This window comes from Bufo bufo, chromosome 2, assembly GCF_905171765.1.
Source record: "Bufo bufo chromosome 2, aBufBuf1.1, whole genome shotgun sequence".
Classification (NCBI taxonomy): Eukaryota; Metazoa; Chordata; class Amphibia; order Anura; family Bufonidae; genus Bufo; species Bufo bufo.
In genome coordinates, this window is record NC_053390.1 from 60093826 (window position 1) to 60099825 (window position 6000).

At 47.1% G+C, this 6000-nt stretch overlaps 1 protein-coding gene across 2 annotated transcripts in view; it reads right to left on the reverse strand.

The window, feature by feature from the left end:
- SETBP1 (SET binding protein 1) overlaps nucleotides 1-3313 on the reverse strand; it is a 190410-nt gene extending 187097 nt beyond the window's left edge. For both annotated transcript variants that reach the window (XM_040421157.1, XM_040421156.1), the window contains exon 1: nucleotides 2430-3313. The gene's annotated coding sequence lies outside the window, so the exon portion shown is untranslated. The remainder of the gene's footprint in view (nucleotides 1-2429) is intronic.
- Between the last annotated feature and the right edge of the window lie 2687 nt (nucleotides 3314-6000).

Here is a 6000-nt window from a genome sequence, read left to right on the forward strand (position 1 = left end):
CATTTTGAAGGAAGTTGTTTTGGCGGCAAGCACATGCTATCCCCATTCACCCTATGTGTCAGAGGGTCACCAGTCGGGTACCAATGTCTAGGATAACTGCAACCTTGACACCACCTATGGAGTAGCCACTGAATTACAGCTCCTCTTTCACTATTACCATATTTTACTCTTCTCAGCCATGACTGTATTTCGAGGTGAAATGTCTCCCCCTGAGACAAAACAGGCACTTGGAATTTGTCTTCTGCCTCACAAGGAACAGAATAAAAAAACAACAAAAAAATAAAGTCTCAGGGAATAGGCAGCAGTCTGGGTCACGGAGAACAAATACATTTGGCGACCTGATCGGTTATTTTTACAGATGTCAAATTTAATGAAACACATTCATTTTGGACACAAAATCTATAATAATTTCACGTCTGGCACAGCTACGAGCGCTCCTCCCAATGATTCATTTTAGGGACTATAGCTTTTCCATCAAAACAAACAGCACCGGCTCTAAACTGATACAGTGGATTTTCATGTGATGTACCGTACGTCTATGGGTCTACTTTAAAGATAGATGTACTGTACACACATCCATCAAATACATTTCGATTGAGTTCATCAGCTAAGATCATTATCCAAATGACTTTAAGGCCCAACAACGCCATTTCAGGGACATAAAAGTAACAGCAGAAGCCCCTAGGGCACCCTGGAATAAGCCAAGAGTGTGATCTCCCTGGGCGTTCATGCAAGAAAGCATCACAGACCAGGTCAAAAGACCAAACCAGGATCAATTTCCTACTTAGAAATCATAAACAACCCCAGAACCATAAATATTAAGATACAATTTTTTTAATAGAAGACCATTATACTGGTTAGAGTATGGTTGGAATATAGGAAGGGTTTACAAATTTGGAGAAAAGGTCCATGTGTACTTTAGGGGTCTCCAAGAGACAGCCAGGTCACAGAGCAGTCAAAAAACAAACAGCAGGAGGTGCAACCCCAGAGCGCCAAGACACAAGTGGTATCCTGTCAAAAAAATAAATTCTAGAGTGGTTTAAACATGAGAGCATGATCCCTACACACGTGTGTGCGTTGTAATTTTGCCTCAGAAGGATGTTCTACCACCACAAGGGCAAAAAGTCGAAGAGGGAGGGGAGGCCGATTTGGAGCGTTCTCTCTTTTTTTTTTTCTGTCAAGGCTTGAGCTACCCATTGCTTCTCCACAGGATACAAATAATAAGCTCTATCTGCCTTGGGAGAAGCTCACATCAACAGTGAGATTATCAGTATACTTTACTGCAAGCGGAAACCAATAGGAAATCCTTGTCACAGCTGCTGTCTGCAATTCATATAGCTATACATGGATGCGAAGGCGACCCTTGTGAAACAAAACCGCGAAAAAAAGTGCCACAGGGGAAGGACCCAGGTCCAAGACAGGCTGATGTAGGGTGCATTTAGGCCTCCAGGGATTCTCAGGGCAAGGTGAAATCGCTTACCTGGTAGAGCTTGAATCTAACCATCTTAGCAAAGGCAAAACATATACACGGAAAAGTAACTATAGACGGAATAAAGTTTAGGAACCAACCAATTCTCCAAACTCTGCAGTACCTAAGGCACTAAAAGATATGAAGCTACTGGAACCAAGAGCAATGAGTCCCAAAAGTTAAAGGCAGGCACAGTAAAGGTCTATTTTAAGCAGTTTTTCCTCAATCCTATAGATGCAGTCTGATCTTGCCAGACCATGAGCATAATGAAGAACTGATAGCCAAGCAGTGGAAGGGATGGCCTCAGGCAGGCACTGGGCAAGGAAGCACACCTACCTGTCAGGGGACAGAAGGAAACAGTCATTGCTGGAGCAAAGGTTATGTTATGAGAAGGAAGCTATGGTTGCCACCATACTTGTGTGCACAAACCATTCACACTACACACTCTTGGCTTTCTGGAAAGGACTCCTTGTCACCATCTTTCTTCTAAAACCATTAATAAGAGAAGAAGCTTTTGACACCACTGCCCCCGATTTCAGACCCCAGACAGAAAGCTCTCTAGCTCCACTTAACCTGCAACTTGCAGCAGCCAGACACTAAATTAATAAAAGGTCAGCATGGTGGCTGCAGGGAGGACTATAGCCCCTGGAATAGGGACAAGCTAATGTCAACCCTAGATGACCTTGGACAATCCCCCTGAACAATTAAGATCAGGATCAATGCAGTCCACTGCAAGGAACCGGGGGGTTCCTTCACTCTTCCCACCAGAGGTCAGTGTAGGAATACCTTCCCAGCTGCCTCAGAACCTCCAGAGAAGCTGACCTGGCCTGTCACTCCATGTCACAGTGATTGACAGTTCTAGAAGCCGCCACTACCCACTCACCGCTAGTGATTTACTGCCAAACCTACTCACCAACATACCGCATACCCCCCCAGTCCCTTACCCATACCCCCCTCTTACCCGTCCTCCAAGCTGGAAGGGCGCTCATATCCCGAGCTCTGCGGCAATGCCATGTTCATGTGTCACACAGGGGGGAAAAATGGCGGCTCCACGAGTCCTGGGCTTCGCACGGTAGGGAAAAAAAAATATCCACTCCAGGGAGAGGGGAAAAAAAAAAAAGAGAAAAGATCCAGGCGGGAGCAGGGGCCCCTCCGGGGGCTGTAGAGGCTAGAAGAAGCGGCGGCAGTAGCAGCTCCCTGGGTGCATTCCCCGGCGGGATTCGCTGAGGAGCAGTGTAGATTAGGCGCCGCCGATACAAGGTTTCCCCAACGTTCGATCCTTGATACAATGTTTCCCCAACGTTCGATCCTTGATACAATGTTTCCCCAACGTTCGATCCTTGATACAATGTTTCCCCAACGTTCGATCCTTGATACAATGTTTCCCCAACGTTCGATCCTTGATACAATGTTTCCCCAACGTTCGATCCTTGATACAATGTTTCCCCGACGTTCGATTCCTGGTAGAATGTCGGGCACCGCCTCCTGATCTCGATACAATGTTTCACGGGGCGGCAGGAGCGCTTCCCAGTTGGTGCCGCGCGGCTCCCCAGCCTCTCTCTCCGCTCATCCAGATACTGTAATGTATCACAAAATGTCCGCTCCGCCTGTCTAATGAGAGCTGGCCATCCCCCTCCCTTGTGTGCGAGTCTCTCCCGCCTGTGTGTGTCCCTCTGCCGTGAGTGTGTGTGTCTCTCCCGCCTGCTCTCCCCCCCCCCCCTCTGCCCGTGTGTCTGTCTGTCTGTCTCTCTGGGTGTCTCTCTCTTCCCCCCCCCCCAACCACCACCACCCTCCTGTAGTCCTGCAGTAGCGAGCAGCAGATGCTAATGAAGCGGCAGGGCTGGGTTAATGCACTCAATACTGCCACTACCTGACACAACATGGCCAGCGTGGGAGGGAGGGGGCCCACTGACTCCTCGTCACATTCTCTGTGAGAGAGAGAACAAGCCTTGGGGGGGGGGGGGGGGGGGGGGGGGGGGAGGCAGTTCCAGAATAGAGGCTGCCAGGTTTTATAGCTGGAGGCAAGAGCAGATCTGAGGCCTCCAAGACTTCTCACATCCTAGTATACTTTATGAAGAGTAGAGGTCTGTAGCCAAGCAGGGACCCTCTGGGTTTCATAGCCAAAAACAAGCCCACCTGGGGGCTAGTCTTTGAAGGGGTTTTCCAAATGTTTTATATCCTCAGGATAAGGACATCCTCAGTATGTGATTGGTCTGAGACCCTTGTTGATCGGCCACAGGCCACCTTGGAGTTTACCAAGCACAGTGTCCTCCATTGGATAGTGTCTGTGCTTGGGTTCCCATCTCAGCCCCATTCCCTTGAATGGGACGGAGCTGCGCCTAGGCCGTGAGACCAATGGCCTTGGGTAAGCTGCGAGAAGGCCAAAGTTCCACAGCCTGGTCAAACAGTTGACCGATCAGATACTGATGACCCGTCCTGGGGGATAGGTCATCAGTATAAAACACCCGGAAAAAAACCTTTAAACCATAAACCTATTTTTGCTTAGCGTTTCCAGTAGGAAAACGATTCTGACATTTGTAGAGAAGAATGAATTACAGTTGCGTTTGCCTACTTTTCCCATCTTCCGATCAGTAAAATGGTGGCCGCCATTTTGAAGGATTCACTCAGGAACAACCATCAAAATTTCTGATTCATCAAAATCTTTTGAGAAATCATCTGTAGACATTTGGAAATTTATTGGCAGCTAAAAGCTATCAAATATATTTTGGGAGTTCTGAATCGTTGATCAAGTCGTTGGGTTCAAGGCTTTGGTTCATGTTCCAGCCTCTCATGGTCACTTTTTCTGCATAGATCAAAAATTTTGCAAACATAAAGCTGATTGATCATAGTAAAAACAATGTATTTTTTGTTTTGTATTCTCATAGTGTTGCATCGGACCACTACTATCCTTTTGTACCCCCCCCCCCCCCCCCCAGATAAGCAGTGCCATATTTGTCAGGCAGCCATTTATCTCCCTCCTTCTTTAGAAATAACATGTTTATTGTCTGACAAGTCATGAGACAAGTCGGAAGTTGTGACTGGTGGGGGTCTAGGTCCTGACATGCTCAATGATCACAGCAGATCACTTTCAGCACCCATCGACTTGGATAGTATATGGCTTGATCAATAGGCTTCTGCTGTCCAGGACATCTGGAAGGAGCCCTAGGGCGCATCAAGGAGTCCCACCAATCACAGCTTCTGACATGTGCAGTAAGTTTAAGTGGATAGATGCATTTTAAAAGTCATTTGTTGAAAGCTCAAATGATTGGAAACAGCAAATTTACATAAAACGTAAAAAAACAAGCAACATAAAGCACTCAGATAGAAATGTTGGGTTGCTGCAAAACTCAGGATGCAGTCATGTCTCAGGCAGATATGTAGATGATTACAGGAGGGGTCTGATTAGACACTGGGTCTTGCTACAAGAGGGCATAAAAGTGGTTCCTCCACTGCCCTCTAAAACGGCTTTCAGAGGCTACTTTTGGGTAGTGTACCTCTTGGTGATAGATCGTTGACTGCTAGACATGCCTCTATGATGCACTCAAAGACATTATGTCCAGCTGACAGACTTTGAGAGGTGGTGCATTTTTGGACTGAGAGAAGCAGGATGGTCGTTTTGACAAATTTCTGACCTGGATGTTGAGAGGTATCGGGAACAAGCTCTGGATTGCCCAAACAGACCACCACAAGTGACCACAAGAAACCTGGACTGCTATGGAACTGAACCATATCATATTCAGTGATGAATCCAGGTTCTGTTTGGGATCAGACGATGGTCGGGTTCGATTATGGAGGCCTCATAGCGAGCACTTCAATACTTCCTTTTCTGTGGAGCGACACACTGCCCCAACTGCTGGTATGATGATCTGGGAGCCATCGCGTACGACAGTCGGTCAACCCTAGTAGTGATAGGAGGGGCACTAACAGCTCAGCGATACGTGCAGGACATCCTGCCACCACGTGTGCTCCTCTCATGGCAGGGCTTCCAACTGGATTTATCAGCAGGATAATGCTCGCCCGCACACAGCAAGGGTTCCCAGGAACGTCTCCTCCAGATTACAGCACTTCCTTTGCCTCACCAGATTTATTGCCAATCTAGCATTTATGGGTCCAGCTGGGATGCCATCTTCGTGCAGGATCTACAGGTCCAGCTACAACATCTGTGGGCAAATGTGCCACAGGATACCATACGGAACCTGAATGCCTCCATGCCCAACCGTTTCTCATCTTATATCCAGGCTTAAGGGTCATATCTCATCTTGTATCTAAGCTAGAGGTGGACCAACAGGGTCCTAGAGATTTCTTTCAATTGTACATTTTGCTCAATAAGTTTCTACTTTCACTCAACTATTGTAATCACTTCCATATATGATCATAACCTTCACACACACACAAAGTTTCATTCCATTCCAGCAACTCCTTCTTGGTGCCGGACTTTTGAGTGTATATACTGTAGATGACTGGGAAAATGAGGCTGACACACCGACAGTGATGGTCATGCATTTTGTATGACCAAGAATTGGAAGTCTACA